The sequence below is a fragment of the Chiloscyllium punctatum genome, chromosome 4 (assembly GCF_047496795.1).
Source record: "Chiloscyllium punctatum isolate Juve2018m chromosome 4, sChiPun1.3, whole genome shotgun sequence".
Taxonomy (NCBI): domain Eukaryota; kingdom Metazoa; phylum Chordata; class Chondrichthyes; order Orectolobiformes; family Hemiscylliidae; genus Chiloscyllium; species Chiloscyllium punctatum.
Genome location: NC_092742.1, coordinates 52,255,764 through 52,269,173, shown reverse-complemented (window position 1 = coordinate 52,269,173; position 13,410 = coordinate 52,255,764).

Below are 13,410 nucleotides of genomic sequence, written 5' to 3'. Positions count from 1 at the left end.
AGGTGGATGTAAAAGATTGCCTGGCACTATTTAAATAATAAAATTGAATAAACCATTTCTAACACTCCTTCTTCACCTCCAAAACCAAACTATCTGATAACACGTGTCTTTTTTGGTTATGGTTTCTGTTTGATTCCTGATGAAGGGCTTTTGCCCGAAACTTCGATTTTGCTGCTCCTCGGATGCTGCCTGAACTGCTGTGCTCTTCCAGCACCACTAATCCAGAATCTGGTTTCCAGCACCTGCAGTCATTGTTTTTACCTGGAATCCACAGTAGTCAGGGTAGAAGGCTGGAAGAACACAGCAAGCCAGGCAGCATCAGGAGTTGGAGAAGTCGACGTTTCATGTGTAACCCTTCTTCAGGACTGGGGGTGGGTGTAAGGGGAGCTGCGAATAAAGGGGGTTGGGCAGCAGAGTGGTGAAGTGGGGATAGGTGAAGACAGGCAGAGGGTACGACCTGGTTGGTCAATTGGAGGAATGAATCCAGTAGGGAGGGGGAGAGGCTGGGCTCGCAGGAGTCAACCAGACTTTCAACTGCCCATTTCAATTCCCCTTCCCACTCCCTTTCCAACATGGCCATCCTTGGCTTCCTCCATTGTCACGATGAATCTAACCGCAAATTGGAGGAACAATACATCATCTTCTACCTGGGCAGCCTACAGCCCGGAGGACTCAACACTGAGTTCTCCAATTTCAAATAACCTCCCTTCCCATCCCCCGATCCCTTCCCAACACCCTCCCCCCCCTCCCTTCCATCCTTCCCAGCCACCTGCCAGATTCATTCCTCATGTTGACCAACTAGGTTGTACCCTCTTCCTAGCTTCACCTATCCCCAGTTCACCAACCTGCTCCCGCCACCCCCATTATCTGCAGCTCTCCCGTACACCCACCCTGAGTCCTTACACCCAAAACGCCTGCACATCCTAATGCTGCCAGGCTTGCTGTGTTCTTCCAGCCTCCTGCCTGTCTTAAAGCACTTGACAGGCAATTTAGTACAGCTGATGTGTAATCACTGTTTAATGTGTGAAATGTAGTGGCTAATTTGAAAACAACAAAAACAGAAACAGCAATGTGATAATGAGCAGATAATTTGTGTGTGTTTTTGGGAAGTTGATTAAGGGATGAAGATGGGGTATGGGCATGTTGCCTGGCAGTGCTATTTTAAGCACCTGTCTGCTTCTGCTTCTGAAAGCCCCCTGTATGCCAAAAAATGATTGCAGTGAGGTTGGGAGATATGGGAGGGGGATTGGGTGGTGGCAAGTTAGAGATTGCTTGACCAGGAGAGATAATGAGACTGAAGTGAATTTAGGATGTTGAAGAGACAGTGGATTAAGAGGGAGATGGTTGGGAAAGAAGCAAGTTAATTGAAGAATTGAGGGCTACATTCCTGCTTCTCCTCCTCCACAAACAGTGCAGCAGAGGCACTTAGCTGTAGGACCTAGCCTTTTCTGTCTATTCAGGTCTTGAGCAATCAAGCTTGTAAGCCATTTTCTAGACTACTGACAGTTCTTTAGGAGAGGGAAAGGGACTTGGAGATGCAACATTGTTCTAAATGTATATGGAATGGTCGAGGTTCCACGAACAGTAGTCCAAAATTCATTTTATTTTTATCATGCTTTCTTGGAACTCTGTGGTGTTAATTCCTGATGAAGGCCCTCACTACATTTCCTGACTTCACTCTGGATCAAGAGAATCCCTATGGTTTCATCTGAGAAGAAGTCTCCTCTTATGCTACATTCACTCTGCAGATATTTTGATTTACTTCTTTGCCAGTTTATTAAACTGCTTGCCATCAAACTTGACTCTTTGAGCCACCACAGGACTTTAAGACCTGCAGCTGCTTGTAGCTACCAGGAGATCTACCCTCAGAAATTTGTCAGACTCATCTATTTTGTGCCATCCTCACACATCTACTGTAGCTCATTTGTGTTGTGTGAGGTAATCGTTCTGAAAGGATCGATGTTGGAGACTGCATTTAGCTCTACCCAATCTGATGAAGTCTTAAGATTTACATGGGGAAAGGGTGAACATTTTGGGAACATTTTGTTTAAAGACCTATATCTGCAATTAATAACAATATCTAACTTGCACCCAATTGCTGTTGTGTAATAAACTGTGTTTTGTTTATGATAAGAACTTTTCATTAAGTGATTTTCCTCTACAACTGGAAAGCAGGTAGATTCTTCAACCCTCAAGGAGGCTGTTGACAGCAAACTACCCCAGTCATAAGCTGGTAATGTTTGACACATACAACAATTCACATTTACTTCTGCTCATCTGAAGCCACTCTGTGACATCCAACATCTAACTCCTCCCTGCTTCTGCTGTTCGCCATGATCTCTTTTCATCTCTGATTAAATGACTGAAGTACTAATATTTTCTGGTTGTCACATTTTAAAAGTTCTTTTTGCTCTTGTGATTTCTAGTACTTTTTAATGTGTCTATGGTCTCTCTCTATGGAATTCGGGCAAACAACCTAGATCCACATTTCAAAGATCTATGTTCCTCCAGTGGATTGTAACTCATTTCAGGTTTCTGAGGCATACAGGAAAAACAGACAGAATGTTGCATCTTAGGACATTTTTTTCCCCTTTCCACCATAAGTTCCCATTTTCTTGTTAGCACAGCCTTCATCTTCACAAAATTACTTATATTTCTATCCATGATCAAGTTCTTTCTCCAAAGGGAATTACTTTTTCAGATATTAACAAGCAGTTGTGTATTTCCAGAATACAAACCCACTCTCCATAAAATGAGTACAGCAGGCTGTTCCATAAGCCCTAAAACTAAGATGCACCACTGCACTCACTCAGCAGCCTAACTTTCCAAATCTCCTACAGTTCCTCACCCACTTAACAGCTTCTTTCCATCACCTCTATGTGTGCCACAAGACACACATTTTGATCTCGTCTCTCTGAATTTGTGGTTGGAGGACAGCTTGTATTAACTGAAGTTAACTTTTCAGAAAGAAATACGCTTTGGAATAGATGTCAGAGGCCTTATTAGGTTCCTGGGAAGACATTATTTCCTAGTGGTCTTCATGTTTCAAAGGGACATTCAGAAGTAATGCAAAGAATGGAGAATTGAATGGTAGCAACAACGTAAAGTCACCCACATACACGTTGAAAGCATTAAAACATTGTTACTAAAAGGAGTGAGGATAAAGATACCTCTGGCAATTATAACAGACAGCAGGTACTGGAGAATTGTAACAGAAGAATTAACTGCAGGAATGTTTGGGATATGATCAACAGACGCTTTAGAAGCAAATTGAAGTACAATTATACTATGAGTTATTCTAAATGGAATAATAACATTTTCAAAATTAGTTTGACATGGAACATTCTGAAGAAAAGGTGCTACTGAACAGACAGAGGACGTTGTAGGGAAAGGCTTCAGCCCAGTAATTTTTAGTTACAGCTGCATCCAATTGCATTGTGTTGTACAATGAATGCAGATCCACAGTGTTGGAATTGATTCATTAAAAGTTTACCTAGTAAGGGGCATTATAAGATTAAGGAATTTAAGAGATTTGCCTGCCTCAGGTTTGGGGAACTGTAACTGACATCACAAAAGAAGAATGGTGATTCCCAGTAGAATATTATAGTTGTGGTAAACTACTTGTTCAGCTGCAAAGAACTTAAACCAATGAAACATTAGTGCTAATAGAAGCTATAGACACAGGAATATTGAATATTCTTTAAGGAAATCATACACAAGGAGCAATCTGAGAAAACATTTGCTAATACAATGTAATGTGGAAAACAGATCTCTTGGGATAATGTACATTTGACATAGGCTATTGCTGAGAAAAGTTTGTAAATTGGCATTGCTAACATAAGGAAATGCTTGAAAGAAAATAAATTTCCAAAATAAAATGAAATAATGCAATTGCAGTAATTAGACTGTTTCACAAATGAAGGTGTTTTCTTCACGAAATCGATGAAAGTCCTTGAAGAGGGAATCCTGGTTGCATGAGGAGTTACAACAAAATGAAAAAAAAATCAATTTTGTTTTTGGATACTTTTGTGACATGCCATAAAAAGGGAGAACATGGGAAGTTGACAGTATTGTATGGAATATGAAAAAATCTTTTAATTAGTTTTGATCAAGGACTGTTTGCATGTCTTCAGAAATTTTATTGAAAAAGAGATCTGTTCACATAACAAGTAAAGAGATTGGGATTAATTCATTAATTAATTGACTGTCTGGATTGATATAAAGTGAAAATCATGGGGAAATGTATTTTTTAAGAAATCAGTGGGGCATAAAAGCATTCTCCGGATAGAAATAAACAAGAAAATAAATGAAGTGGAATCAGGTAAGACTGATGTGTGGAAAGTAGCTGACCAGAAAAAAAGTATTTTGTAGTTAAGGCTGAGTAGAGATTAAATTCCCTACAAGTCCATAGCAACCCTCTGAAGAGTAACCCACCCCTTTAGAATGGCCAATTTACCTGACCTGGACATCTTTGGATTGTGGGAGGAAACTCACGCATACACAAGGAGAATGTGCAAACTCCACACAGACAGTTGCCCGAGGCTAGAATCAAACCTGGGACCGTGGTGCTGTGAGGCAGCAGTTCTAACCACTGAGCCACCATGCCACCAGTAGTTAAGGTGATTTTTTTTTCTAAAATCCATAACAGTCATATAGTTTACTCTCCTGCTGACAGTGTTTCTCATGCTCCCTGATTTGTGCCTATTGTGGCACACTGGTAGTGTCTTATCCCTTGACCAGGACTGAGTTCAACTCACGCTAGCCATGGAGGTGTTTCAAAACTTATTTAAACAGGTTGATTTAAAAATAGGAAAGATATTTTGGTATGCATCTCAAACTGGCTTGGGTCTGAATTGGAATATAAGAAAATATAAAATTACAGGGCAGCCCCACAAAGTACATCAGTTGTTCACACTACTTATCAATGAAATAATCTAACAACTTGGTCTCAATCTGACTCCGACAAATAATGGCTAAACTGGCAGACAAAATTCATCAGATTATCTTGTGATATACTGCAGTGGTCTGAGATGCCTCTGAATATGAAGGGAGACAATTCATCGAGAACACACATCAGCAAGAAGAGGTATGGAAAAGAAACCAGAGAAAGGAATGCCAGCAATCATGAGGCTAAGGACCAATTCCACCTTCCGAAAACACCTGCCAAATGAGTAGTTGGAGGTGTAGCTCTAGGATTAGGCTCATCAACCATACAAGGACCCAAAGAATCCATGACTAGTGTCATAGCGTCGTAGAGATGTACAGCATGGAAACAGACCCTTCGGTCCAACTCGTCCATGCCGACCAGATATCCCAACACAATCTAGTCCCGCCTGCCAGCACTTGGCCCATATGCCTCTAAACCCTTCTTATTCATATCCCCATCCATACGCCTTTTAAATGCTTTAATTGTACCAGCCTCCACCACTTCCGCTGGCAGCTCATTCCATACACATACCACCCTCTGTGTGAAAAAGTTGCCCCAAAGGTCCCTTTTATATCGTTCCCCTCTCAGCCTAAGCCTATACTCTCGAGCTTTGGACTCCCCCACCCCAGGGAAAAGATCTTGTCTATTTATCCTATCCATGTCCTCATGATTTTATAAACTTCTATTAGATTACTCCTCAGTCTCCAATGCTCCAGGGAAAACAGCCCCAGCCTATTCAGCGTCTCCCTATGGCTCAAATTTTCCAACCTTGGCAACATCCTTGTAAATCTTTTCTGAACCCTTTCAATTTTCACAACATCTTTCTGATAGGAAGGAAACCAGTGACAAGGGATTTCCCAGGCAGACAATCATACTTGTTAGGGAATGATTGCCAGCGACAACAACTGCAAAACTAGCTATACCCATAGCCAACTATTTCAGTACAACTACAACACTGACATCTACTTGGCAATATGGAAAATTATCTGGGTATGACTAGTCCACAAAAAACAGGACAAATCCAGCACACTCAACTACTATCCTATCAGTCATTAGAGATGTGATGGAAGGACTTGTTGACAAACATTGTTTGCTTAACAATACTCTGGTTACTGACACTTGTAAAGGTTGTATCTTTACAATTTACTGTAATTTTGTATAGGAAAAAGTGAGGACTGCAGATGCTGGAGATCAGAGTCGAGAGTGTGTGGTGCTGGAAAAGCACAGCAGGTCATGCATCATCTGAGGAACAGGAGAATTGACAGGAGCCCTTCATTAGTAATGTAATTTTGACTGTCAACTGAATTGGGGATAAGGCCAGTTTTGCAACAAAAGACTGAACAAGGAATTTCTACCTTTTTAAAAAGTTGTTTCTGTTTTGAAAAGAGTTTCTGAAATTCATTGTGTTTACACAGCTGCTTCATTCAAGCAGCTTGAGATGATGTTTGTGGATGGTGTAGCTCAGGGGTCTGTGTACAATGTGAGATTCGGCTGGCGAAATATTGCTGATTGGTTGTGACTTTGTGACCAGTTGTGGATGCCAAAGACTATCAGCCTGACAACAACTCTCTCATTGGCTCCTCGATAACCAAACAGCTTGTGGGTGTGAATGATACTGGCAGAAACCTTCAGACTGTTGAAAAAACAGATGGCGTGTCTCTCCAGTAAAATACCTGAAGCCTGGAGAAAGACAGTTTATTTTCTCCTACCAGTTGCTGCTTTTACCCAATAAGACAGATTTTGTAATTCATGAACCAGTCATTCTGTGACGAAATGAAAGAACCTGATGGAAGTGATCAGAGGACTGAACAATTGGGAAACAAAAGAAACATTCCATTGAATGTTGAGGACTGGAGCATTTGAAGTGTTTCCCAGGAATTTATTTTCCCACCACTGACAGGACCATTTTTTTGTCTTTACGTGTGTCTGTGTGTCAGACAAAAATTGCTGGAGAATCTCAACAGGTCTGGCATCATCTGTGGAGAGAAAGCAGAGTCAAACTTTCGGTTTCAGTGACCTCCGTATCAAAATGTTCTGAAGAAGGGTCATTGGACTCTTAACTGCCCTCCGAGCAATTAGAGACAGACAATAACTGCTGGCCTAGCCAGTGACGCCCTTATCGCATGAATAAATGTTTTTAAAAACTGGGGATCTTCACTGATGTTTGCACAATGTTCAGCACCATTTGCGATCCCTCAGATACTGAAGCGTCTTGTGTCAATATGCAACATCCAACAGGAGCTGATGAATGGCGGTTGTGCCACACAAGCTACCAGCAATGAACACCTCCAACAAGACAGAGTCTGACCATCGTCCGTTGGCATTCAGTGGCACAGCCTTCACTGAATCTCCCACAATCAACAACAAAAACAAATTACTGGAAAATCTCAGCAGGTCTGGCAGCATCTGTGGAGAGATGTCACAGTTGATGTTTTGGGTTCCTCTGAGGAAGGGTCACTCAACCCAAAACATCAACTCTGATTTGTCTCCACAGCTGCTGCTCAACCTGCTGAGCTTTTCTAGTGATTTCTGTTTTTGTTTCTGATGTACAGCATCCACAGTTGTTTCAGTTTAGTTTAGTATTTATGCCCACTATCAACATCAAGGACATTACCATAGGCCATTAACTGAACCAAACCAGCAATTTAAATACTTCTGACTCGTGATTCATGCATTGAATATAGGAGTTGGAACACATGATGAGATTGTATAGGATATTGGTGAGACCACCTTTTGAATACGGTGTTCAATTCTGGTCTCCCTACTATAGGAAACATGTTGTTAAACTTGAAAGGGTTCAGAAAAGAATTACTTGGATGTTGCCAGGATTGGAGGGTTTGAGCTATAGGGAGAAACTGGGGTTTTTTTCTCCTGGAGTGTCAGAGGATCAGGGGTGACCTTATATAGGTTTATAAAATCATGATGTATAGATAGGGTGAATAGCCAAGGTCTTTTTCCTCCCAGAGTAGGGGAGTCCAAAACTAAAGGGTATAAGTTTAAGGGGAGAGGGGACAGATTTAAAAGGACCCGAGGGGCAACATTTTCACATGGAGGGTGGTGTGTGTATGGAATGAGCTACCAGAGAAAGTGGAAGGCTGGTACAATTACAACATTTCAAAGGCTTCTGGATGAGTATATGAATTGGAAGGGAGTTTGGCCAAATGCTGGCAATTGGGACTAGATCAGTTTAAGATATCGGCTCAGCGCAAACAAGTTAGACTGAGGGTCTGTTTCGTGCTGTGCAACTCCATGACTCCCTATTGCCTGTCCACCATCTGCAAGGCACAAGTCATGATGGAATATTTGTTTGAATGAGTGCAGCTCAAACATCAATGAAGCAGCTTGACACCATTTAGAACAAAGCATCGCACTTGACTGGTATTCTTTCACATTTAGTCCCTTCACCACTGATGTAAAGTAGCCTTAATGTGTAATATTTACAAGATGGATTGCAGTATCTCACTCAGACTCCTGTAAGAGCATCTTGCAAACCAGCAATCTCTGCAACCTCAGAGGACTAGAACAGCAGATGCATTGGAACACCATCACCTGCAACTTCCCTTTCAATTCAAACACCATCCTTCTTTGGATTTATATTGCTGTCATTCTGTCACTGGGTCAAAATCCTGGGACTCCCTTGATAACTGCATTGTGGATTTGAGTAATCCCCAAGGAACTGCAGCAGTTCAAGGAGGCAGCTCACTACCACCCTCTCAAAGAGAAAAAATGCTAGCCACACACACACAACTAGGGATTTTTAAAAAAAATCTTGGACAGACAGCAGGTAATAAATTGTTACACAAGTTCATGGTAGTATGAATGATTTGGAGATGCCGGTTTTGAATTGGGGTGTACAAAGTTAAAAATCACAAAACACCACATTATAGTCCAATTGGAAAGGTTTAATTGGAAGCACACTAGCTTTTGGAGCGCCGCTCCTTCATCAGGTGATAGTGGAGGACACAATTGTAAGGCACAGTAAAGCAAGAATTTACAGTGTGAGGTAACTGAAATTATAAATTAAAAAATACCCTGATTGTCTGTTGAGTCTTTCATCTGTTCGAATACCACGATAGTTTCACTTCTTTCATGTGTAAATCACAAAACCCTTTTTTAAAAGTTACATTCTCAGGTTAGCTGTAACAAGTGATGTTAGCTAGACAAAATGTTGAAGGTGTTAGCCCCCTGTGTTCCCTGTCTATGCCATGATGTTTAGATTAATTCTAATCTAAAAAGTGAGATAAAGTTTTACATGAATTCATGCAGTTTTTGAGCAAAGTACAATGTTAATCTGAAAGTACAAATTCACCCCACAAAATATGTGTGTGTATGTGGGTCTTTGTGTCTGTCTATGTTGGGGGTTGTGAGTGTGAGAGAGTGTATGTGTGTGTGTAGTGGAGTGTAGACTGTCTTAAGTTTGTGAAGGGGTGCATGTGAGAGTGTGGGAGTGTGTGCGTGTGTCTGGGTGGGGGGTTGCGAGTGTCTGTGAGAGAGTGTATGTGTGTGTGCATGGGTGGAGAGTGGTCCAAGTCTCTGAGAGGATGCCTGTGAGAGTGTGGGAGTGTGTGTGTCTGTAAGGGTGTGTATGAATGTGTGTGTGTGTGTGTAGGAGTGTCTATGTATGTGTATGGTGCAATGGTGGTCACCTGTAATGTGACATGAACCCAAAGTCCCGGTTGAAGCCCTCCCTATGGGTACTGAACTTAGCTATCAGCCTCTGCTCGGCCACTTTTCACTGCTGCCCATCCCGAAGTCCACCTTGGAGGATGGTCACCCGAAGGTCCGAGATCAAATGTCCTGGACCATTGAAGTGTTCCCCAACTGGGAGGGAACCCTCATGTCTGTTGATTGTTGTGCGGTGCCCATTCATCCGTTGTCATAGCCTTTGCTCGGTTTCCCCAATGTACCATGCCTCCGGGCATCCTTGCCTGCAACGTGTAAGATAGCCAACATTGGCTGAGTCACCTGAGTACCTGCCACGTACAAGGTGGGAGGCGTCCCCACGTGAAATGGTGGTATCCATGTTCACACTCTGACACGACTTGCAGCGCCTACCATGACAGGGTTGTATGGAGTTGTCCTGAAAGCCGAGCAGCTCGCTACGAACAATGATTTGTTTGAGGTTTGGTGGTTGTTTAAAGGCAAGTAGTGGAGGTGTGGGGAAGATCTTGGTGAGGTGCTCATCCTCATTGATAATGTGTTGCAGGTCACGAAGAACATGGCATAGTTTTTCAGCTCCTGGGAAGTACTGAACAATGAAGGGTACCCCGTCAGTTGCAGCACATGTCTGTCTCCTGAGGAAGTCATTACGGTTCCTTGCTGTGGCACGTCAGAACTGGCAGTCGATGAGTTGAGCATCATACCCCATTCTTGTGAGGGTATCCCTGAGTACTTTCAGGTGCCCGTCACGTTCCTCCTCATCGGAGTAGATCCGGTGTACGTGTAGGGCTTGTCCATAGGGAATGGCTGTTTTAATATGTTTTGGGTGGAAGCTGGAGAAGTGTAGCATTGTGAGGTTGTCTATGGGTTTGTGATAGAGTGTGGTGCTGAGGTGTCCATCCTTGATGGAGATGCATGTGTCCAAGAATGAGACAGATAGTCGAGAGTAGTCCATGGTGAGTTTGATGGTGGGATGAAACTTGTTGATATCATGGTGTAGTTTTATCAGTGACTCCTCGCCATGGGTCTAGAGGAAGAAAATGTTGTCAACGTACCTGGTGTACAATGTTGGTTGGAGATCCTGCATAAAGAAATCTTGTTCGAACCGGTGTATAAAAATGTTGGCATATTGGGGTGCAAATCTGGTCCCCATGGCTGTTCCATGTATCTGGATGAAGAACTGGTTGTCAAAGATGAAGATGTTGTGATCGAGGATAAAGCAGATGAGTTGTAGGATGGTGTTTGGAGATTGGCAGTTGTTGGTGTTTATTACTGAGGCTATTGCAGTGATGCCATAATTGTGTGGGATGCTGGTGTAGAGTGCGGAAACGTCCATTGTGACGAGGAATGTTCCCGGTTCGAGTGGTCCGTGGGTGCTGAGTTTCTGTAAGAAATCCGTAGTGTTATGACAGAAGTTGGGGATCCCCTATACAATAGGTTTCAAGATGCCTTCAGACATTATTTGTACTTGCAGAGTTACATTGTACTTTGCTCAAAAACTGCATGAATTCATGTAAAACTTTGTTTCTAATCTAAAAAGTGAGATAACAATCTAAACATCATGGCATAGACAGAGAACACAGGGGGCTAACACCTTTAACATATTGTTTAGCTAACATCAATTGTCAGAGCTAACCTGAGAATGCAACTTTTAGACAATAGACAATAGGTGCAGGAGTAGGCCATTCAGCCCTTCGAGCCTGCACCACCATTCAATATGATTATGGCTGATCATTCCTAATCAGTATCCTCTTCCTGCCTTATCTCCATAACCCTTGATTCCACTATCTTTAAGAGCTCTATCCAACTCTTTCTTAAATGAATCCAGAGACTGAGCCTCCACTGCTCTCTGGGGCAGAGCATTCCACACAGCCACCACTCTCTGGGTGAAGAAGTTTCTCCTCATCTCTGTCCTAAATGGTCTACCCCATATTTTTAAGCTGTGTCCTCTAGTTCGGCACTCACCCATCAGCGGAAACATGTTTCCTGCTGCCAGAATGTCCAATCCTTTCATAATCTTATACGTCTCAATCAGATCCCCTTTCAGTCTTCTAAACTCAAGGGTATACAAGCCCGGTCGCTTCAGTCTTTCAGTGTAAGGTAATCCCGCCATTCCAGGAATTGACCTCGTGAACCTACGCTACACTCCCTCAATAGCCAGAATGTCATTCCTCAAATTTGGAGACCAGAACTGTACACAGTACTCCAGGTGTGGTCTCACCAGGGCCCTGTACAGCTGCAGAAGCACCTCTTTGCTTCTATACTCAATTCCTCTTGTTATGAAGGCCAGCATGCTATTAGCCTTCTTCACTACCTGCTGTACCTGCATTCTTGCCTTCATTGACTGGTGTACAAGAACACCCAGATCTCTCTGTACTGCCCCTTTACCTAAATAGATTCCATTAAGGTAGTAATCTGCCTTCCTGTTCTTGCCACCAAAGTGGAAAATCATACATTTATCCACATTAAACTGCATCTGCCCACTCACCTAACTTGTCCAGGTCACCCTGTAATCTCCTAACATCCTCATCACATTTTACCCTGCCACCCAGCTTTGTATCATCAGCAAATTTGCTAATGCTATTGCTGATACCATCTTCTATATCATTAACATATATTGTAAAAAGCTGCGGTCCCAGCACGGATCCCTGCAGTACCCCACTGGTCACTGCCTGCCATTCCGAAATGGAGCCGTTTATCACTACCCTTAGTTTCCTATCAGCCAACCAATTTTCAATCCAATCTAGTACTTTGCCCCCAATACCATGCGCCCTAATTTTACTCACTAACCTCCTGTGTGGGACTTTATCAAAAGCTTTCTGGAAGTCCAGGTACACTACATCTACTGGATCTCCCTCGTCCATCTTCAGAGTTACATCCTCAAAAAATTCAAGAAGATTAGTCAAGCATGAATTCCCTTTCATAAATCCATGCTGACTACTATCCAGATGTGCTGCAATTTCATCCTTTATAATAGACTCCAGCATCTTTCCCACCACTGAGGTCAGACTAACTGGTCTATAATTTCCTGCTTTCTCTCGCCCACCTTTCTTAAAAAGTGGTATAACATTAGCCACCCTCCAATCCTCAGGAATCGACCCCGAATCTATCGAACTCTGGAAAATAATCACCAACACATCCATGATTTCCCGAGCCAGCTCTTTCAGTACCCTGGGATGTAGACCATCAGGCCCTGGAGACTTATCAACCTTCAGACCTAACAGTCTCTCCAACACCAAATCCTGGCAAATATAAATTCCCTTAAGTTCAGGTCCTTCAGCCACTGTTACCTCAGGGAGATTGCTTGCGTCTTCCCCAGTGAACACAGATCTGAAGTACCCATTTAAGTCTTCTGCCATTTCTTTGTTCCCCATAATATATTCCCCTGTTTCTGTCTTCAAAGGCCCAATTTTAGTCCTAACCATTTTTTTGCCTTGCACATAACTAAAAACGCTTTTATTATCCTCCTTTATATTACTGGCCAGTTTACCTTCGTACCTCATTTTTCCTCTGCGTATTTCCTTCTTAGTAATCCTCTGTTGCTCTTTAAAAGCTTCCCAGTCCTCAGTTTTCCCACTTATCTTTGCTATGTTATACTTTTTCTCTTTTAACTTTTGTATATTTCTTAACTTCCCTCGTCAGCCACTGCCGCCCATGCCTCCTCCTGGGATATTTCTTCCTTTTTGGAATGAACTGATCCTGCAACTTCTGCATTATACACAGAAATATCCACCATTGTTCCTCCACAGTCATCCCTGCTAAGGTATTGCACCATTGAACTTTGGCCAGCTCCTCCCTCATAGCTCCATAGTTCCCTTTATTCA